Below are 23,898 nucleotides of genomic sequence, written 5' to 3'. Positions count from 1 at the left end.
CAGCTCCGTGATTTCGCCATGGAGGAGTAGAAGAGGACTCCAGTGGCAACCTGTGAAGCTCTGGTGAACTCCATACCCAAGAGGTTTAAGGCAGTGCTGGAAAATAATGGTGGTCACACAAATGATTGACACTTTTGGCCCAATTTGGGCTCTGCCCATCCTCATTGGGCAGATTGATAGTAGTGGGATCCATAGGCATCTGCTGCTGTCAATCAAACTCTGTAAAGAGTGAGCAGAGGGCAGAGCTGAGCTGCGCTGTTTGCGTCAATAGATACAGCAGCTCGGGAGTGAGCCCGCACAAGTGCCCCCATAGAAAGCAGCTTTCAATGGGGGCACTCTTCGAAGAGGAGGAGTCAGGGGAGTGCGGACAGGGGAACCGAGAAGAGGAGGATCGGGGCTGCTCTGTGCAATACCATTGCACAGAGCAGGTAAGTATGACATGTTTATTATTTTAATAAAAATAAAAAAATAAAATGTTTAATATCACTTTAAGGTTGCCCTTTAAGACTCACTCCCTGCTGATCTGTATTTTTCAAACCTTTTCTTGCATTGGTACATGTGGCCATGGCAGTACCCAGCTACCCATCCCATTTTTACCAAAAACTTGCAAATGGGCTTTGAAAAAGACCAGAAACAAAATAACATGATTAGGCCTCTATGGACTTCAGTAGGTTTGTGAATTTATTTAGGTGTTCGGTTTGCTCGAAACTATCTACAAACAAATGAAATAAGAACTGTCTGCTTTGCTCTATAGCAGCTTGTTGATTCCATCTGTGATTTTTTTTCCATTTCATATTTAAAATGAAAAAGCGGACCCTGCCTGGCAAATCAGAGAACTGTATATCTGACAATAATCGTGTTTTGCAGGATTTTAACAATATGTAGTAAAATCTACCATCATAAATATAAGTGCCAAACCGGCAACAGTGATCTCATCTAAAACCGATGAAGCTTTTAGCTGTTGGAGAAAAAAAAAGAGACTTAAAATAAGTCTTTAGAGAGATCTGCCTGGAGTTCATACTAGTATAGATTGTGTGATTACCGAGGACAATTAAATAGGCAGCATACATATTTAATACTTCTGTGACTCCACAAATAAAGGAAAAACAAAGTGGGATGGAAGGCAGAGCGACTGTGAATGAAAACTTGGTCTGATGGGATTATCTCCAGACAAAACTGGAGGTTAACTAAATTAATAAATCGGTGTCCTTGTATGGGAATCGTTCAGAGGTCTTAAAGGAAACGTGTTCGGTCACTGCTTAATCTGTATTGAATTCCAGCAGAATCAATGCGTTTAGTATCTGGGGGCTGCACGGGTCACCAAGTTCAACACATGAAATATGGACTGAGCTGATGTACACGATTAACAACATGTTGGTTTGATTTATTTAAAAGGGAACACACTGGTTTTATTGGGAAGCAATAGTGGAGCACTGAGAATGGATAAAGCCTTATAGTAGATCGATCGAAGCCCTAACTGTATGACATTGAGCTTAATAAAGCTTTTTTTTATAAAAAAATGTAAATAAAAAATAAAAATGCTTTTTTTAAAAAAATTTAAATATTTTTTACGTTTTTTTTTTAAATTCTTTTTGAATCTCCTACTACCTCTTTCAACTGTTTCTTACGTATGCACTTGTCCAGTATTGGCTGCACATCTTTATTCTGAACTGGTTCATGATAGCGTCATTGGTGGATCCTGCTTGCGCAAGATGTTTCATGGCAGATGCTTATAGTCTCCACCGAGGATGCATGTGACAGGGTGACAAAGCAGGAGCACTGTCAGAATGCAGCTGCCACTCCATAACAGAAAGAGACTGAACAAGGTCAGAATCACTATTATATTCATAAAAGCTGCAAATTTTATTGAATCAGCACAAGGGATAGTACTTACATTTTAAGTGATTCTAAAGCTAAATATAAAAATATAAAATAAATATGCCATACTTACCGCAATGGTTTTGCACTGAGCAGCCCTAATCCTCCTGTTCTGGGGTCCCCCGCAGTGGCACTATCTCTTCATCTTCAGCAAGTGCCCCCATGGGAAGCTGCTTTCTATGGGGGGCACTCATGCGGGATTGACCCCAAGCCACGCTGTCTGCGTCCATAGACACAGACAGTGTGACTGGTCCCCACCCCCGTCATCACAGGAATTTTTTGACAGCAGCAAGGGCCAATGACTCCTGCTGCTTCCTCTCTGTCCTATGAGGAAAGTGGGAGTTGAAAGAGCCACTTGGGCACAGCTCTGGATCGAGATGGTAATAATAAAGAGGGGGCTGGGGGATCCTAATAAAAGAAGGCTTTTTTTACCTTAATGCAGAGAATGCATTAAGGTAAAAAAACTTTTATCTTTAGAACCATGTTAATGAGGTGTCCCTTGTGCTGGTGTGGCTGTTCTAGTTAAAACCTTCCATCATGTGTCGCCCCCCCATACCCCCACAGCAGTAATCTTCCGGTGCAGTGGGGAAAAAATACAATGACTGGAACTGTCAAAGGGCACTCATAAAGACTAGGGGTTGTTGGGTGCCCGTGCCCCTGACCATTTTCTCGCTGAGGGGGGTGTGTCCTCCATGTGCAAACATATAAATGGTGGTACATTGTCTGGTTGGGATAACTCTGAAGAAGGGGGACTGTCCCTCAAAACGCGTAAGCCTTTCTATCGTGTGGCATCGGTTGGATTGCCCATCTCACTTGCTATTGTCAAACTTGATTTTATTGTGCCTTTGTGAGTACCTTACTGTCTTATGATTTTAATAAATGGTTTTGGAGGTAATGCACTAGGCATTTGTGCCCTCTTGTATATGTTTTTACTTTTCTCTGAGGAGGGCTGCATCGCTGAGACCATTATGTGCCAATTATGTGCCATAGTCCCTGGGTGAAGGTCCTTGGTCTGAACGCTGGATGTTTTCTTTAATAAGGGTGCAGACTATGCCTGCCCTTTCTGTATCCCTCCTCTATGTATGTAAATCTGTACTAGAGCTTCAATCAATGTAAAGCACTCTATGAATGGAGGACGAGTGGATGAATGAAAGGTCTGCCTTCTCCATTCACAGAGCACTTTTCATTCATACCTAGTAGAACTTATATGCATGGAGGAGGGGGTGGAAAGGGCACACATAGGCAGTCCTTTCCGGGGCTCAGGTGAGGACCATGTGAGAATGCAAGTGCACCTCCCTTTGTCACTGGTATGGATATTATTAAAGAATGCCTATCTTGGGTAAAATATTATCCAAAAAAAAAAAATAGCTACCTGTTTGGATGTCTTAGAAGTCAGTCACAGACCTTGAAAGAAGCATGCAAACATGTCAGAATTAATCAAGAGCTCCTGATTTACATATTTGTTCCAGGTCAGTGACTCACTATTGTAAGCAGTTGGCATTTGTGGATGAACAGGTCAGGTCAGAAAAGGCACCCCCTGTATTTTTCTTATGATGGATTTTAAAGAGGAGCTGAACTCTGGAAGTTGCCCCCCCCCCCCCCAAAGAAAAGGCAGAGGGCAAAGGGCTAGTCACCAGTGCTGTCTGTGAACTCCCTGCAGGTAATTCTCCCAATTACTTTGCATGCCCTATCATGCATAGTGTCCCGGAGTGCAGGTGGAAATCCTGGTGGAGGCCAGGATTTGCTTCTTCATGTCAGGAGAAAGGTGAGCAGCACAGCATTGACATCATCAAATCTCACTCAATCTCATATCAATGTCCTGAAACTAGCAGTCAGAGCAAGCAATGCTTAGATTTCACACCGCTAATGTACAGCTTTGAGGCTATAGGTAGGGGTGCCTAGGCACACACACTTACCAAGAAGTGCCCTGGTTATCTGGACTCCCTGGTGGTTGGCTTATATAGTTTTTATGTACATGAAGACTCCATAACCATCCTACCTGCCTCCAGACTCAATCTCCTTACACAGCGTCTCATCCAGTTTCTGCAGACAATAATTGCCGGAAGTGAAAATATTACTGAACCTCAGACACTGGGCAGTGCTCCACAAACCCTCCACAGTCAGCCTCACTATCTTCAGGGTAGCCTCCACTTCCTCCCAAGACCAACTCATTGTAAAGGAGAAATCGTACCTCTAGCTCACACCGAAAACCAGAAGGCCCAACAGAATGATGACTGCAAAGATATAAAAGATGCTGGTCTACAGGGTGAAAAAATACATAGAGTAAATCTGAGGGTATTCACTATGCAGGATGGAAAGCTGGAGCAGTTGGTGACCAACCAAGTGACGCCCTTATCGGAGACTTGCCCTGTTATTGAACATTAAGAACACTATGAGGGACTCCAGTCATAACAAAGAGATAAAGTATATCTGAAACACAAGAGCCCAAGTCCCCAGGCACATGGCTGCACATGCATTTTATCCCTTGAGCTTAGTAAATGTGGTGAAGTGTAATTTGTAAAGAATACCCAATCAGATGCAAGGAATATACATTAATAAAAAAAAAAAAAATTTTTGATTGCACATGTTTGGATAATGGAAATTAGAGCTTTATTACATGTACTAAGCTCTGGGGAAATTGATTGCAACTGCACTTGCAAATGGCACAGTCTATTTGCCTTTAGTAAATCCACCCCAATGAGTTGATGCAAGTGGCAGCTTTTAGATCCGCATTTTGGAGCTGCATTCCCAATCCCATGTTCAGAGACAAATTTATACTATATGCTGTATGCATGTAAGGCCTCATTCACAATGATGTACTGATCTGAGCACCCATGTGAAGGGCCGTCTTCAGGTGCATAGGTGTTCTGTGCAGGCAGCCGGATAAAACAATGACAGGTGGCCAGCCGACCGGACCTCCAAGTGCATCCCGGAGGGTATATCTGTACCTGAAGCATGGATCAGGATGCAGAAGGTGTCTGGATCGGTGCATCAGACATGCATAGATGTGTCCAGGATGTGTGTGGAAGTCCATGCAGCCAGCCGCCTGTCACTGATTTCAATGAGCTGCCTGTACTCCCCCGAATGGAACACCTGTGCATCCCAGGTGGCTGAAAACGGCCCTTCGCATGGATGTACAGAATGGTACACCCATAAGAATGAGGCCTACATGTTTATGCTAACATTTGCATGTGTATAATGTACAGCAATGCAATGCAGGATGCTAGGTGGCTCGAGCTCCCAGCATCGTATTGTTTCTAGGAAGCAGCAACACTATTCAGCAGGTGGTGCCACCAATGGCTACACTACTGATGTTTACGTGTCTGTCCTGAATGAAGCAGTCATTAATCAGCGGCCGTGCATGTGCAGAATAACCAGTCATCCGTTTCTTATGACTTAAAAAAGTCCAGTCATTCTACGCATGTATGGCCCTCAATAACTTATTTAGCGGCAACATGCATCCGTTGCTAGGACGCAGGTGGTTTGAGCTGCCTAGCAACCAACAGTGTACCTTTGTCCTGCATGCATGTGAACATTGCAGAAATGTTTATATACATACAGTGTACAGACATTTTACATGATTTCGACTTTTATGATTTTGGTTGGCAGCAAAATCCTGCGAATTTCCCTGTGTGCATGAAGCCTTAAATGTGCTGGCTGCATTATTCAGGCTAAGATCATTTTCAGCAAATACAGAACATGCCGCCACATCTAACCACATCTAACCACTGGTAACCTGCAACTCAGGACATTATTTTGGCAATTAGATACACATAAAAAAAAAACTGATTGGGCTAATCAAAGAGCTAAAAATTCTGCCTGGGACCCCACAGGGGAAATTTTCCCATACTAAAGGCACATTTTTTTTTTTAGTTTAGATCTAGTGGAGGAGGCTTAGAACCCCGGTCAGGTTTTTATCACTGTCTGTCTCCCACACTGTGTCTATAACACATTGCTGTACGTTGTGATGTGCTGTGTTGGAAAAAAATAGTGCACATCCTCGTTATTTGTCCATTATAGTGCGTTGTGTTGCTGCCCATTGAAGTAAATGGGATTCTGTAACACAACACACCGGAGTGGACAGGTGTGAAGGGGCCCTAAACTTTTTGTGCCCGCCAGTGTTAATTTTGTCGACTAAAACCAACTAAAACATTTTGGTCGACTAAAATACGACTAAAACTAAAACAATTGAGATGACTAAAATACAACTAAAACTAAAATGCCATTTTAGTCAAAAGACTAATGCCCCGTACACATGAGCAGAATTTCCGCCAGCAAAAGTCCGATGTGAGCTTTTCGTCAGAAATTCCGACCGTGTGTATGCTCGGACTTTTGCTGGCTGAATTTCTGCCAGCAAAAGACTGAGAGCAGGTTCTCTATTTTTCCGCCGGAAAAATTTCAGATCAGAAATTCCGACGCGCAAAATTTTGACGCATGCTCGGTAACAATTCGACGCATGCTCGGAAGCATTGAACTTCATTTTCTCGGCTCGTCGTAGTGTTGTACATCACTGCGTTCTTGGCGGTCGAAAGTTCACAGACATCAAAATTAACACCGGTCTGGTAATGCATTACAATTTAACTCTACCCATTAGATTTTAGATGACTAAAATGAGTTTTAGTCGACTAAAATGTCCTGGAGATTTAGTCGACTAAATACGACTAAAACTAAAACAATTGCAGAAGACTAAAATGGGACTAAAACTAAAATGCCATTTTAGTCCTAAGACCAAAACTAAAACTAAATTGAAATTTGCTGCCAAAATTAACACTGGTGCACATTTAAATCTGATGACTCGCTGTGTTCAGGTTTCACTGACCAACAGACACAAGAAGAAGGACTCAGGGCTCATTCATACAGGAAGAGAAAAACACTGCATTTAGATGTGATTTTTCTGCATAAAAGAAAAGATACAAGGTCCTGTGTAAAATACACACCTAAAGTACTTGCGTTTATTCGTATATATGCGTAAAAAACCGGCAGATCTACACACATAAAATCTGCAGCTGATTTTGTGTGTGACTAAATGCAGCACACATTTTCATATGATGTAGACACAGCTGTGTGTAGGGGCTCATTGATTACTATAGTGCTGTGTTTAGATGTGTACAGAACTATCTGCTGTACACATCTAAATGCAGCATTTTTTCTGCCCATGGAACATAAAATATACAAGGGGAAGGAGAGAGAGAGTCATATATATATATATATACAGTTGTGCTCAAAAGTTTGTATACTCTGTAGTAGGGATCTATATTGAGTTGTCCGTCTCTTTGCAACTATAACAGCTTCAACTCTTCTGTGGACAGCCTTCCCAGAAGAGTTGAAGCTGTTATAGCTGCAAAGGGTGGACCAACTCAATATTGAACCCTACGGACTAAAGCCCCGTACACAATATTAGATTTTCTGCAGATTTTTGTCTTCAGATTTACCAAAACCATGAAGTACAAGGGCCTGCCTGATTGCATCAAATTGAAACTCTAAGGCCCCTTTCACACTGGGGCGGTGGGGGCGTCGGCGGTACAACAGCGCTATTTTTAGCGCTGCTGTACTGTCGTTCTTGCAGCTGTATTCGGCCGCTAGCGGTGCGGTTTTAACCCCCACTGGCGGCCGAAAAAGGGTTAAAATCACTCGTACAGCGCGGCTATAGCCACGGTATTGCTGCGGTATAGCCGCGCTGTCCCATTGATTTCAATGGGCAGGAGCGGTTTAGGAGCGGTGAATACACCGCTCCTTCACCGCTCCAAAGAAGCGTTTTGCAGGACTTTTTTCACCGTCCTGCCTGCGCACCGCTTCAGTGTGAAAGCCCTCGGGCTTTCACACTGAACAAACAGCGGAGGCTGTTTAGGGGCGGTTTGCAGGCGGTATTTTTAGCGCAATACCGCCTGCAAACCGCCCCAGTGTGAAAGGGGTCTTAAGGTTTGACCTCATATTATATGGTTTTGGTAAATCTGAAGACAAAAATCTGCAGAAAATCTAATAGTGTGTATGGGGGCTTAAGACTGGGATGCCATGTTTTGACAACATAGTATATATATATATACAGTTGTGCTCAAACGTTTGCATGCGTTGGCAGAAATTGTGACATTTTGGCATCAATATTGAAAATATGACTGATCATGCCAAAAAAACTTTTATTTGAGGATAGCAATCACATGAAGCCATTTATTATCACATCATTTTTTGGATCCATTTTAAATCATAATGATAACAGAAATCACCCAAATGGCCCTGTTAAAAAGTTTACATACCCTGGAATGTTCGGCCTTGGTAAAGACACAGAAGGTGGCACATACAGGTTAAAATGGCAATTAAAGGTTAATTTCCCACATTTGTGGCTATATATATATATATATATATATACATATATTCTGTATATCAGTGGATTCTATATAAAAATGACAAAGGCAGATAGGTATGTACATATGAGTGGAGCCTATACAAAGACAGGTATGTATGTAAATATGTACAAGGGGCTCTATATACACAATATACAGGTGTGAGAGGAGTCTATATAGACAGTATACAGGGAGGTGTGTATGTCAGGATTATAATATCAGACATTCCAACCTGCAAAAACTCATATTAGTGCTCCTCAGAATTTTACTGCTCACCATCCATCTTCAGCTCCAGCCCCATTCACAACTGACTTCCTGATCACCTCACAACTCCAGGACCCCCAAAGTCTGTCCTCACCACTGCCTGATACCAGGGCAGCTGTTATAGTTCCTTCATATAGTGAAATTATAAATCCAATGGTTTATTAAACACAGCGGCAGGCCATTCATTTCACACCTAGGCCTTCAGTGATGTCCTACCGCTACCTGAATTATTCCAGCACGTTTTGATTATAACCTATTAACTATAAACCAGCAAAATGATTTAGGCCCCTTTCACCCTGAGGCGCTTTTCAGGCGTTTTAGCCCTAAAAATAGCGCCTGAAAAGCGCCTCTCATGCCTCCCCAGTGTGGAAGCCCGAGTGCTTTCACATTGGAACGGTGCGCTTGCGGGATGGGAAAAAAAGTCTTGCAAGTAGCATCTTTGGGGCGGTTTGGGAGCGGTGTATACATCGCTCCAAAATCGCCCTGCCCCTTGAAATGAATGGGCAGCACTGCTGAAGCGCCTGCAAAGCGCTTTGGCAGCGCCAATACACGGGCACTTTTAACCCTTTCTTTGGCCACTAGCGGGGGTTAAAAGCGCCCTGCTAGCGGGGCGAGAAGCGGCACTAAAACAACGGTAAAGCGCTGCTAAAACTGGCGGCACTTTACCACTAACGGACTCCCGCCCCAGTGTGAAAGTAGCAATACTAGGCCTTTTTCTGATATTCTTTGTAAGGATACTTTCACGCTGGGGTGGTGGCAGCATCAGCGGTAAAGCGCCACTAGTGTTAGCGGCGCTTTATCACTGTTATAGTGGCGCTTTCAGCCACTAGTGGGGCACTTTTAAGCCCTGCTAGCAGCTGAAGAAAGGGTTAAAAGCGCCCATGTTGCGGTGCTGCCGAAGCGTTTTGCAGGTGCTTCGGCAGCATTGCCCATTCATTTCAATGGGCAGGGCGTTTTGGGAGCGGTGTATACAGCGCTCCGGCACCACCCCAAAAGATGCTGCTTGCAAGACTTTTTTTCCCGTCCTGCAAGAGCACTGTCCCAGTGTGAAAACACTCGGGCTTTCACACTGAGGAGGCATGAGAGGCACCTTCCAGGTGCTTTACAGGTGCAATTTTTAGCGCTAAAACACCTAAAAAGCGCCCCAGTGTGAAAGGGGTCTTAAAGTAACAATCAGCATTTTTTGCAAGAAAATTACTTAGAACCCCCAAACATTATATATATATATATATATATATATATATATATATATATATATATATATATATATATATATATTTTTTTTTAGCAGAGGCCCTAGAGAATAAAATGGAAGTTGTTGCAATATTTTATGTCACACGTTTTTTGCACAGCGTTTTTTTTCCTGTCCTGCAAGAGCACCATCCCAATGTGAAAGCACTCAGGCTTTTACACTGGGGAGACATAAGAGGCACTTTTCAGGCGCTTTACAGGCACTATTTTTAGCGCTAAAACGCTTGAAAAGTGCCCCAGTGTGAAAGGGGTCTAAAAGTAACAATCAGCATTTTTTGCTAGAAAATTACTTAGAACCCCCAAACAATATATATATATATATATATATATATATATATATATATATATATTTTTTTTTTTTTTTTTAGCAGAGACCCTAGAGAATAAAATGGCCTTGCAATATTTTATGTCACACATTTTTTGCGCAGCGGTTTTTTTAAACACAATATTTTTGAAAAAAATTCACTTTACCACTTGACCTCCGGAAGATTTACCCCCCTTCATGACCAGGTCATTTTTGCAATACGGCACTGCGTTACTAACTGACAATTGCGTGGTCGTGCGACACTGTACCCAAGTAAAATGTATGTAATTTTTTAATTCTAATAAGCGTATAATGATTGGTTTGCACAAACGTTTTTTTTAAATTAATTTTTATTGATTAATGTTTTACTAGTAATGGCGACGATCAGCGACTTATAGCGGTACCGCAACATTGCGGAGGACAACCAGACACTAAGGGGTTGATTTACTAAAAGCAAAAAGACTGTGCACTTTGGAAAATGCAGTTGCATATGGCAAGAGCAGTTGCTCCAGAGTTTAGTAAATGAGCAGAAGCTCTGCTGACTTTCATCAACCAGTCATGTGCAAGCAAAAATTTTGTTTTTTTTTTTATTTTCCTTGCACGTGATTGGGTATTCTTTGCAAAGTGAAACTTTACCTCATTTACTAAGCTCTCGGAGCAACTGCACTTGCAGAGTGCAATTGCACTTTCCAAGGTGCACAGTCTGTTGGCCTTTAGTAAATCAACCCCTAAGTGACACCTTTGACACTTTTTTGGGGACCAGTGACACTAATACAGTGATCAGTGCAAAAAATATGCACTGTCACTATACTAATGACACTGGCAGGGAACGGGTTAACATCAGGGGCGATCAAAGAGTTAAATGTATTCCTAGGGAGTGCTTAATAAATGTGGGGGAGGTGCTTGTACTGTGGGAAGGCAAAGATCCATGCTCCTGCTTAGCAGAAACACAGTCTCATTACCTTCCCTTCTCACAGAACGACGATCTTCCTTGTTTACATAGGCAGACCACTGTTCTGCTTCTCTCCGGAACAATCGCTGGGTCCCGGCGGACATTGAGTCCGCTGGACCTGCTGATTGGCTCCTGCTGTGTCCAATTATAGTGGTAGCGGGTCGCCCCCCCTCAGACCTGTAAATGCAGGATCACATACAGGTATGTGATTCTGCACAGGGGAGCCGCCTTGCCACCGTATATGTACTGTATACGGTCGGCATGCGATTAAAAGCAAAGAAAAAAAGTGATCTTTTGTTTTTTTTTTATAAAAAGGTCTGGTTTACATTGGGCTGGAACCGGAATTATGTCACTCCAGTCCTCCTAGGCCATAGAGATGTGCGGAGGCCATATTTCATTCTGCCAGGGCCAGGTCTGTTCCCGGATCTACCGATCAGCCAGGTAAGCCCAGGAAACACTGAAAAAGCAGTGGAGGGGGTGACCCCCTCCCGCCGCTTCCAAAAGTGATCCATCGATATCAGAAAGATATCAGGAAGAATTAATACCGGGGTTAGGGCATCTAGCTGCAGCCATAACTTCGGTATTAAACGTCAAAATCCCAGTTTTTCCCAGTTAGGTGGTCAGAAAGTGGTTAAACCCAAAGTAAACATTTATTATATCGCAGCTTACCAATTTCTTAGATGTGGTGGTTGCATTTGTTTTCTTTTTCAAGCTTTCATTCTTTTATTTTCTAGTGATCCATCCAGTAAGTCTGTTGTAGTTCAAAAGAACAAGCTCTCTTGCAGGTGCAACAGTTTACAGGAAGGAGACAAACCATGTAAACCTTCACCAATCCCAGAAGGCTACCACAGAAAGCACACACAGCAATCTACTGTCCATCTACATCAGGCTACCTCTGATCTGTCACATAGAAAACGATGCACATGTGATTGAATGTCGGCCTGCCCTTTACTGTAAGCTCCAGGCTCCTGCTCCATTGATTTTAAAGGCCTCAAGGCAGATTTCTTTGACCCTGGCAACACATGATGGCTCTTATGGCTGAAATATGATTGGATAAAAGCATTACTGGAAGCAATGAAATTCAGAGGAAAACTATGAAATGAGGAGAATAAAATGAAGGGTGCTCAATCTTTTGAAGGCCACTTAACCACTTCAGCCCGGAAGATTTGGCTGTTCAATGACCAGGCCATTTTTTGCGATACGGCACTTCGTCGCTTTAACCGACAACTGTGCGGTCGCGTGACACTGTACCCAAACAATTTTTTTTTTAAAAAGCAATTTGTTTCTCATTTTAGGCCGATTTGTATTCTTCTACATATATTTGGTAATAAAAATCGCAATAAGCGTATATTGATTGGTTGGTAGTGAAATTAAGGAATAATGCCGCGTACACAATATCAGAATTCTCGTCGGAAAAAAAGATATGATGGCTTTTGCCGACGGGATTCCGCTCAAGCTTGCCTTTCATACACACGGTCACGCAAAAGTTCGCTGAACTTACGAACGTCAAGAACGCGGTGACGTACAACACTACGACGAGACAAGAAAATGAAGTTCAATGCTTCCGAGTATGCGTCGAATTGTTTCCGAGCATACGTAGGAATTTTGCGTGTTGGAATTGCTACAGACGATCGCATTTTCAGATAGGAACTTTTTCCGACTGAAAAATTAAGAACATGCTCTCAATCTTTTGCTGGCTGGAATTTGGCCAGCAAAAGTCCGATGGAGCATACACACGGTCGCATTTTCCGACGAAAAACTCTCATCGGTCTTTTGCGGGCCGAAATTCCGATCGTGTGTACGTGGCATTAGTTCACCTTTACTAAAAAAGCTGCCTATGCAGGTAAAAAGCACCAGCAGATAAAAACAAGATGTGTTGCGGCCTTGGCTTTCGGGAGTTATACCAGGATGATGCCCGCAGCTGCAGGCATCATCCGGTACCATTTTTTAGAGTGGGCGATTGCCTTTCCCGTGATAACAACCGATGCGGCTAAAAGCCGGTCTCCAGTCTCCTGAATGTAAACACGGAAGCGAAGTCACAACGTCACTAACTGTTTACTCGGCTGCCAAAGGCGCCGGATTTAAAAAAAATATACAGTATTCAGAATCGCCGTTTTCGGCGATCTGAATATTTTGAAGTGCAAAGAAGGGATTGGAGGTCTTTTAGACCCCTGATTTCTCCATCAAGAGTACCTGTCACCACCTATTATTCACGAGGGATGTTTACAGCAATAAATGTGATCACATTTTTTTTTTTTTAACACAATTTAATAATATAAAAATAAATAAAATATATAAGAAAAAAAATGAAAGCGTCCCTGTCTCCGCGAGCTCGCGCAGCAAAGAAAACGCATGCAGAAGTCGTGCCCGCATATGTAAAAGGTGTTCAAATCACACGTGTGAGGTATCGCCGCGATCGTCAGAGCGAGAGCAATAATTCTAGTACTAGACCTCCTCTGTAACTCTAACCTGGTAACTGTAAAAAAAATTTAAAGCTTCGCCTCTGGAGATTTTTAGGTACCGTAATTTGTCGCCATTCCTCGAGTGCGTGCAATTATAAAGCGTGACATGTTTGGTATCTATTTACTCAGCGTAACATCATCTTTCACATTATTCAAAAAAATTGTGCTAACTTTACTGTTTTGTTTTTTTAAAATTCATGAAAGTGTCCCTTTTCCCAAAAAGTTGCGTTTAAAACACTGCTGCACAAATACCGTGTGGCATAAAATATTGCCAATTGCCAACAATCGCCATTTTATTCTCTAAATTCTCTGCTAAAATAATATACAGTGGAACCTCAGATTGCGAGTAACGCGGTTAACGAGTGTTTCGCAATATGAGCACTGTATTTTTAAAATTCGTAACTTAGTTTGCGAGTGTTGCTTGCAAAACGAGCACGATTCAGGCCAAAGCGGTGTGCAGTACCGCTTTTGGCCTGAGATGAGGGGGCACTGGAGCCGAGCAGAGCCGAACGTCATGTTCAGAAATGCACGGAAAGGCCCAAGTACAGCACGGGTGACCTCGGCAAATCTCAGGTAGGAAGTCTTTCCGAGGTTTGCTGAGGTCAGCCTTTTCGGCCTTTTCCGGGGGCTCTCGAGCGCCCCCCCCCCCCGCCTCTGGCAGCATGCGGTATTGCATCCCATTGAAGTCAATGCGGAACAAATTATTTTTGTTACCATTGACTTCAATGGGAAAACTCGCTTTGATATGCGACTACTTTGGATTAAGAGCATAGTCCTGGAACGGACCATGCTTGTAATTCGACGTTCCACTGTATATAATGTTTGGGGGTTCTAAGTAATTTTCTAGCAACAAATATGGATTTTAACTTGTAAACACCAAATGTCAGAAATAGGCTTAGGCATGAAAGGGATAAACTTCCTGCTATAGGTGTAGGTGTCCATTTACATACTTGCTGAATCCTGGTTGATAAACTCCCAGAGATGGTATCATCCAGTCACGCCTTCTTGCTATGACATTGCTAAGACACTCCCAGTTGCTCACCCCCATCATCACATGAGCCAGCTCTCAATCTCCCCACTTGTTTGGTCTACTAACTACTCCGTTGCAGTATCACTGAGCTCAGAGCTACTGTGACAAGGGAAAGAGAGAGCACATGGGAAGGGGGTATAAATCGGCTGAGAACATCTTAGCAGTCCTAGCAACGAGGCAGGATGGGATGATGCCATCTCTGGGAGTATTGCAACCAGGCTTCGGGGGGTACGTAAATAGCCTACACCTGAAGCAAAAACGTTATTCAACTTTAGTCAAAATCACATACTTTGTGTTTATGTGCAGGTGCCTTTTACCTGTACATAAAAACATATGCAATTTTTTGGTAAAAGTAAACTAACCCTTTAATGGACATGGTCTCTTTGGCTCCTTAAAGTGTAAGTTCACCTTTACAGTGACTCGGTTGAATTGATGATAGGCAACTCCTATCCTCATATTGATTAGTGGTTCCAAATTAATAATAACTACTGCAGTAGGGAACAGACACAAAAGATACGCTCAGCATCTTTCCAAATTACTGTTCTGCTTTATTATGACGCAATTGAAGGTTTTTATGCACATGATTACGTAGGTATCACATTAATATTACAATTGTACGTTTATGGTAACAAGGGGCGTTACATAGGCAGACTTATTCTAATCAGGACTCAAAAGAATGTAAACATGTACTGAAAACATTATTAGTGCCGTGTGCACAGTGAGGGCAGAGTGCAATACATAGAAAATACAATACAATTATATACAGAACTTACAAATTTCCATTACAACAGAAAAATCTGTAAGGTGAACTTACACAAGACCCCCTCCTCACCCCCCCCCCCCCCCCCCAGTCCCGCTGACCTGCAGCTTGGCGTTCTCCCGCTCTAAGCCTTGCTATAGCCGCTCCATGGTTCCGGGGCTTAGAAATCCCCTCGGCCTTCATGCGTCTTCTTCCTGCGGCTGAGAAGATGACCTATGCACGTCCCTCCTGATGGGGAATGTTTAGGAGATTAAGCCCTGGGGATTTCTAAGCCCCGGAGCCGTGAGGTGGCTGTAGCAAGGCGCAGAACGGGAGATCACCATGCTGCAGGTCAGTGAGGGGGGGGGGTTGTTGGGGAGGGGGTCCTGTGTAAGTTCACCTTACAGATTTTTCTGTAAAGGTGAACTTACCCTTAAGGCCTCATGCTCACTGGATGTTAAAATAACATTGTAAAAACGCCAGTAGCTTTCCAGTGCGTTTTCCCACATTAGCGTTGTTTAGCGTTTTTTTTTTTTTCATTAATTTTTTTTTTCAATGAATCAAAAACGTCAAAAAATGCTGGCGAGCCATGTCTTTGAGCGTTTATCAGCATTTTTTGACGTTAGAGCTTTTTTTTACAGCTGAAAACAGCTGAAAAATTCCTCTCAGAACCCATTAGTTTTGGGGTTTTTTTAAAGCCAAAAATCACCCCAGCCAAAAACTGCTGATAACAGCCCATGTGTACATGGACACATAGGATAACATGCTGGAGAGTTTATTGACTGTAGAAAAAAACGTCTGAAGCCAAAAAGAGCTGCTGTAAAAAACGCCCAAAAACGTCCAGTGTCCATGAGGCCTTAACCACTTCCCGCCCGCCCTATAGCGGATTGACGTCCGGGAAGTGGTTCTGTTATCCTGACTGGACGTCATATGACGTCCAGCAGGATAACATGCCGCAGCGCGCCCCCGGGGGCGCGCATCGCGGCGATCGGTGGAGCGGTGTGTCAGCCTGACACACCGCTACACCGATCTTGGTAAAGAGCCTCCGGCGGAGGCTCTTTACCACGTGATCAGCCGTGTCCAATGACGGCTGATCACGCTGTCAATGGGAAGAGCCGTTGATCGGCTCTTCCTTACTCATGTCTGACAGACGCGAGTAGAGGAGAGCCGATCGGCGGCTCTCCTGGCAGGGGGCGTCTGCGCTGATTGTTTATCAGCGCAGCCCCCCCTCAGATCACTACACTGGACCACCAGGGATCGCCACTAGGACCACCAGGGAAGGGGCAACATGGATGGCCAGGTATGTACCCCATTGCCATCCACATGTGCCCAATCTGTGCCAATCAGTGCCCACAAATGGGCACTGATTGGCACCATTATGTCACTGATCTGCCCAGCAATGCCCAGATCTGCCCAGCAATGTTTTATCAGTGCCACCTGTCATTGCCCATTGGTGCCACCTGTCAGTGCCCATCTGTGCCCATCAGTGCCCACCTATCAGTGCCCATCAGTGCCACACATCAGTGCCACCCATAAGTACCCATCAGTGCCACCCATATGTACCAATCAATGCCACCTACAAGTGGCCATCAGTGCCGCCTATGAGTGCCCATCAGTGCCACCTATGAGTGCCCATCAGTGCCACATACCAGTGCCACCTATCAGTGCCCATCAGTGCCGCCTATCAGTGCCCATCATCAGTGCCCGTTAGTGCCACCTCATCAGTGCCACCTCATTGGTGCCACCTCATCGGTGCCCATCAGTGCCGCCGTATCAGTGCCCATCAGTGCAGCCATATCAGTGCCCATCATTGAAGGAGAAAACGTACTTATTTACAAAAAATTTTAACAGAAACAAAGAAAAACTTGTTTTTTTTCGAAATTTTCGGTCTTTTTTTATTTGTTGCGCAAAAAATAAAAACTGCAGAGGTGATCAAATACCACCAAAAGAAAGCTCTATTTGTGGGAACAAAATGATAAAAAAATGTGTTTGGGTACAGTGTAGCATGACCGCGCAATTGTCATTCAAATTGCGACAGCACTGAAAGGTGAAAATTGGCCTGGGCGGGAAGGTGTCTAAGTGCCTGGTATTGAAGTGGTTAAAGGAGTTGTAAACCTTTGTGTTTTTTCACCTTAATGCATCCTATGCATTAAGGTGAAAAAACACCTGGCAGTGACCGGCTCCCCAGCCCCCCCCCCACCCCCCGTTTTACTTGAGCCCTGGAACTTGACCCGGGGGAGACGCGCTGTCTCTCTGCCCGGGATTCTCGGCTTTTGATTGGATAGATTGATAGAAGCGCAGCCATTGGCTCCCGCTGCTTTCAATCAAATCCAATTACGCGGGCACCAGGGGGCGGGCCGAGTCATACATTTGGCAGCTATGGGTGTCAAATGCTGGACTCAGGAGCATGCCCGCAAGGTAGCCCCCTCGGGAGAGCGCTTCTCCTAGGGGGTGACCTGATGTGGGGAGGAGCCGCGAGAGCCGCCGGGGGACCCCAGAAGAGGATGTTCGGGGCCACTCTGTGCAAAACGAACTGCACAGTAGAGGTACGTATGATATGTTTGTTATTAAAAAAAAAAAAATCTTTCAATCTCTTTAAGCTTGTGGAAGCTCCATTCAATTGACATTGACATTTTGTTCTGCCAAAAAAACAGCCTCATTATTTTACTTTTCTCATAGGGTGAAACAGACTGCAAAAGTTAAATTAAAAAATGTTACACAAATAAATAATACATTAAAAAAGAAACCAAAAGACAAATACAAACAACACAAAATGAAATAAACTAAACTAAATGTAATCTACCCGAAAATAAACATTCTCTAAGTATAAAAAAACAGTAGATTTTTTTTCCAAGCTAAATTCTCTTAAGCAACTCAATGAGCAAAATGGAGAGTTTCTGCTTTGGTGACATTTCGTCAGGAAAACATGTCAGAAGTGACTTATGTTGATAGAAGAGGAACGAAGCAGCAGACAGAAATGACTCTTAGTGCTCTGGATAGAGACAAGTTCACATTATAGAAGGATTGAAAGTCATGTAAAAAAGCCCCCCTTGTGTTTTGTAATCTGAGGCTCAACTGCTCCTTTAACCACTTCAGCCCCGGAAGATTTGGCTGCTCAATGACCAGGCCATTTTTTGCCATACGGCACTGAGTAGCTTTAACTGACAATTGCACGGTCATGTGACACTGTACCCAAACAAAATTGATGTCCTTTTTTTCCCACAAATAGAGCTTTCTTTTGGAGGTATTTGATTATCTCTGTGTTTTTTATTTTTTGTGCTATAAACAAAAAAAGAGCAACAATTTTGAAAAAAAAACACAATATTTTGTACTTTTTGTTATAATAAATATCCCCAATTTTTTTTTTTTAAAAAAAGCTAATTTTTTTCTCAGTTTAGGCCGATATGTATTCTTCTACATAATTGTGGTAATAAAAATCGCAATAAGCGTATATTGATTGGTTTGCGCAAAAGTTATAGCGTCTATAAAATAAGGGATGGATTTATGGCATTTTTATTTTTATTATTTTTTTTTTTTACTAGTAATGGCAGCGATCTGCGATTTTTGTTGAGACTGTGACATTATGGTGGACACATTGGACACTTTTGACACATTTTTGAAACCATTGACAATTATATAACGATCAGTGCTATAAAAATGCACTGATTACTGTGTAAATGTCACTTGCAGGGAAGGAGTTAACACTAGGGGGCGATCAAGGGGTTATCTGTGTTCCCTAGTGTGTGTTCTAACTGTAGGGGGGGGGGACTGACTATAGGAGATGACAGATCGTTGTTCCTAGCTATTGGGAACTCACGATCTGCCTCTCCTCACAGAACAGAACAGGGATTTGTGTGTTTACACACACACGTCCCTGTTCTGCCTCTCGTGCCCGCGATCACGTTCAGCTGATGGTCACCGAGACTGCCGGCCACGAGCATCAGCACCCCCAGACTGCAGCGGGCGCGCGTGCCTGCTATCCCACTTAAAGGAGCCAACGTACCGCTACGACGGCTTGCGGGATCGTGCCGACCTGCCGCAGTATAATGACGGCGGCTGGTCGGCAAGTGGTTAAGTTTATCATTTTTGCTGATCAAGTAAATATATATTGTTGTTTAACCCCCCTAGCGGTATTCCCGAGTCTGGCTCGGGGTGGATGTTCACCCAAAAGCGGTAACCCCGAGCCAGACTCGGGATCGCATCGCAGGATCCTTGTAGAGTTTACTTACCTTGTCCCCTGGATCCTGCGATGTCTCCCCGCTGTGATCTGCAAGCCCCCGTGTCTCGCTCGATTCACAGTGCCGAGCTCCATTCTCTGCGAGCGTTGCGACGCACGGGGGCGGAGTTCGGCGCCAAATTTAAAAAGCAAAACACACAGTACAGATACAGTATACTGTAGTCTTACAGATTACAGTACTGTATCAAATAATTACACATCCCCTTTGTCCCTAGTGGTCTGTCCAGTGTCCTGCATGCAGTTTTACTGTATATTATAAAATCTGTTCTTTCTGCCTGGAAACTGGAGATTGTCCATAGCAACCAAAACCGTCCCTTTACATCAAAAGTGGTTTTAGAACAGCTAGAAAACAGCGATAATAAATTAGAATCACTTGCAGAATTGAGCGATAGTGATTTGTGGGGAAATTCGTCATCAAACACTGAAAGTAACAACAGCGACAATTCTGCAACTGTGAATTATTCTTAAGAATTACAGGCCTACAATATAAAACGCCAAATTTCCATGCAAAATAATGGTACCGCTTTCAGCACCTAAAATCTGAAATGATCATACCGCCAGGGAGGTTAAAAAGTGAGCTTGTGTTGAAATCGAAACCAGAAATAAGGAACTTACGTGTTTGTCATGAGTTTTAGTTTTAAAGGCGAGTTGCACCCAAAAATGGAACTTCCGCTTTAAGGGAGGTGACCCATTGACATGCCACATTTGGCATGTCATTTTTGGGGGGGGGGGGCGGAAACCTTCTTTTTGGAGGGTCCCAGCTCCCACTTCCTCCCGGCGCACCACGGCACCGGAAGGGAGATCACCTCTCCCCCCCTCTCGGCAATCATCTGGGACACGTCACAGGTCCCAGATGATTGCCCAGCCAGTCACGGCGCAGCACGGCTCGCGCATGCGCAGTGGGTGCCTGGCTGTGAAGCCACAGCCGGGCGCCCACAGTGACAATGCCGGCGCCGCAGAGAGGAGGGGGAGACGAGCGGGGCTTCATTCCTCGGCATCGCTGGACCCTGGGACAGGTAAGTGTCCGATTATTAAAAGTCAGCAGCTGCAGTATTTGTAGCTGCTGACTTTTAATTTTTTCTTTTAAGCGGAATTCTACTTTAACCACTTCAATACCGGGCACTTAGACACCTTCCCGCCCAGGCCAATTTTCAGCTATCAGCGCTGTCGCAATTTGAATGACAATTGCGCGGTCATGCAACACTGTACCCAAACACATTTTTTATCATTTTGTTCCCACAAATAGAGCTTTCTTTTGGTGGTATTTGATCGCCTCTGCGATTTTTATTTTTAAAAAAAGACCGAAAATTTTGTAAAAAAAACAAGTTTTTCTTTGTTTCTGTTTTTTTTGTAAATAAGTACATTTTCTTCTTTAATGACGGGCACTAATATGGTGGCACTGATGGGCACCGATGAGGTGGCACTGATAGGCGGCACTGATGGGCACTGATAGGTGGCACTAATGGGCACTGATAGGTGGCACTGGTATGCGGCACTGATGGGCAATTTATAGGTGGCGCCGATGGGCACTAATAGGCGGCACTGATGGGTAATCGTGGGTGGCACTGATGGGTACTTAAGGGTGGCACTGATGGGTACTTATGGGTGGCACTGATAGGTGTCACGGATGGGCACTGATAGGTGGGCACTGATGGGCACGGATGGGCACTGACAGGTGGCAACGATGGACACTGATGGGTGGCACTGATGACACTGATTGATGGCACTGATGACACTAATGGGTGGCATTGCTGGGCATCACTGAAATATAATGGTGCCAATCAGTGCCCATTTGTGGGCACTGATTGGCATAGATTGGGCATATACTGGGCACATTGGGCACATGTGGATGGCTGTGGGGTGCATACCTGGCCATCCACATGTTGCCCCCTTCCCTGGTGGTCCTAGTGACATCCCTGGTGGTCCAGTGTGGTCATCTGAGGGGGGGGGGGGGGGGCTGCGCTGATAAACAATCAGCGCAGACCCCCCCGTCAGGAGAGCCGCCGATCGGCTCTCCTCTACTCACGTCTGTCAGACGCGAGTGAGGAAAAGTCGATCAGCGGCTCTTCCTATTGACATCGTGATCAGCCGTGATTGGACACGGCTGATCATGTGGTAAAGAGCCTCCATGGTGTGTCAGACTGACACAATCCTCCACCGATCGCCGTGATGCGCACCCCCACGGGTGCGCGGTGGCATGTTATCCTGCTGGACGTCATATGATGCCCAGTCAGGATAACTGAACCACCGCCCGGCCGTCAATCTGCTATAGGCTGGGCGAGAAGTGGTTAAGTGACATAATGGGGTTGATTTACTAAAGGAAAATAGACTGTACACTTTTCAAAGTGTAATTGCACAAGTGCAGTAGCTCCAGAGCTCAGTAAATAAGGAAAAGCTTCACTTTTCAAAGAGTATCCAATCACATGCACGGCAAATAAAAAAAACAGCATTTTTGCTTGCACGTGATTGGATGATAGAAGTCAGTAGAGCTTCTGCACATTTACTAAGCTCTGGAGCAGCTGCACTTGTAGAGTGCAACGGCACTTTGCAAAGTGCACAACTTTTGTGCCTTTAGTAAATCAACCCCAATGTCTGGAGTTTTTAGGTGACACAATGTGACATAATGGGGGTTATTTATGAAAGGCAAATCCACTTTGCACTGCAAGTGCGGTTGGAAGTGCAGTTGCTCTAAATCTAAGGGGTAGATTTGAAATGAGGGGAAGCTCTGCTGATTTTATCATCCAATCATGTGCAAGCTAAAATGCTGTTTTTTATTTTCCTTGCATCTCCCTCTCGGATCTACAGCGACTGCACTTCCAATTGCACTTTCAAGTGCACTTGCAGTGCAAAGTGGATTTTACTTTAGTAAATAACCCCCAATGAGTTTGTTTAGATACAAAGATGTAAAGAGTTAATAAATGACTATGATTGAATGCATGTCAAAAGGAAATTTATAATTTGAACATGTACCCCTTATTGGTGGAAGATGGTTGGTGACGCCCATCTTTCATTTATACGTAACACCCTGTCTGAGCCATAATAAATCGGAACAGTGTATGAAGCAATGTGTGTTGTGTCAATTATTTATATACGCTGTCCCCTATGCATAGAGATATTTGGGTACGAGAGCAATGGAATCGGCCGATGATAAGGTAATTATAATTTGATAATCCGATAATAGTCAGGACTAGTGGTTAAAGGTGAAGGCGCACCTTTCAAGGATATAATTTGTTCATTTCATGTCTGTGGTTTACAACCACTTTAACATAAAAAAATTGGACATGCACCTTTTTGTTTTTTTTGAACAGCGAACCTTGGTGCGTTAGTGTGTTTGTGCATTGGTATGTGCATTAGCCACCACTGTGCAGGACTTGGGGAGCCATTCACAATGACTGGCAGTACAGCATGCATTTTTTTCCGCACATTATTGACCCTTAAACCTGCTATGGCTAATCAGACAGAATATGTGACCGGTTGCCCTGGCTTCTTTTGGACAGCTCTTCTATCTCTATTTAAAAAAAAGCCCAGAGACCGATTCTCTGTGTGCTACAAAAACCTCTTCATTGCGGTATCCATCTGGCTGTGAATAAGAGGAGGATTTTTGGTGGAGTTTCTTGTGACATTTCTGGATAAGGATCATCAAGGATAAATACTCTGTGATACATTAAGACGCGCTTGCAGATGCTCAGCAAATAAAAAGAAAAGGGTGAATTGGCTGAAGAATGGGATGGAGATGAACAGATCAAAGTTACATACAAGCTGTGCTCATTGCCGCAGAACAACTGAAGCAGCTTGATGTGTGCTGGCATGTTTAGAACAAATAGAAGATTAGGATAAAGGCATAAACATTCATCCATACAAAGCCCAGGGAACGGATCATCTTCTCTGGTTTTATGGATTAACTGAACAAACCTGAATTGCATGATATATGTGTATTTCTAGGCAAGGGACTTTTTTTTCTTTAATAAAAAATAAAAGTTTAGAGCTGAAATACTAAGGCATAAGGATCATGGGTCTTATGGTGAATAAAAGCAAATATTAGGGGTTCTCTTAAAGTTTAATTTCAGGGATGTTATATTTTTACATAGGTACAGTGAGGGAAAAAAGTATTTGATCCCCTGCTAATTTTGTTCGCTTGCCCACTGAAAAAGAAACGATCAGTCTATAATTTTAATGGTAGGTTTATTTTAACAGTGACATACAGAATAACAAAAATATCCAGAAAAACGCATTCCAAAAAAGTTATGAATTGATTTGCATTTTAATGAGTGAAATACCGTATTCATAGGTGTATAACACGCGAGGAGGATGGTGATGATGGAGGAGCACAAATAAACTGAAAAATACTGAAAAAAAAACCATCAATTGCAGCCTCACTGTGCCATCAAACGCAACCACTGTGCCCATCAAATACCGCCACTGTGCCCATCGAATGCTGCCACT

The sequence above is a fragment of the Aquarana catesbeiana genome, linkage group LG07, assembly GCF_042186555.1.
Source record: "Aquarana catesbeiana isolate 2022-GZ linkage group LG07, ASM4218655v1, whole genome shotgun sequence".
In the NCBI taxonomy this organism is placed as follows: domain Eukaryota; kingdom Metazoa; phylum Chordata; class Amphibia; order Anura; family Ranidae; genus Aquarana; species Aquarana catesbeiana.
This window is presented reverse-complemented; position numbering follows the sequence as displayed.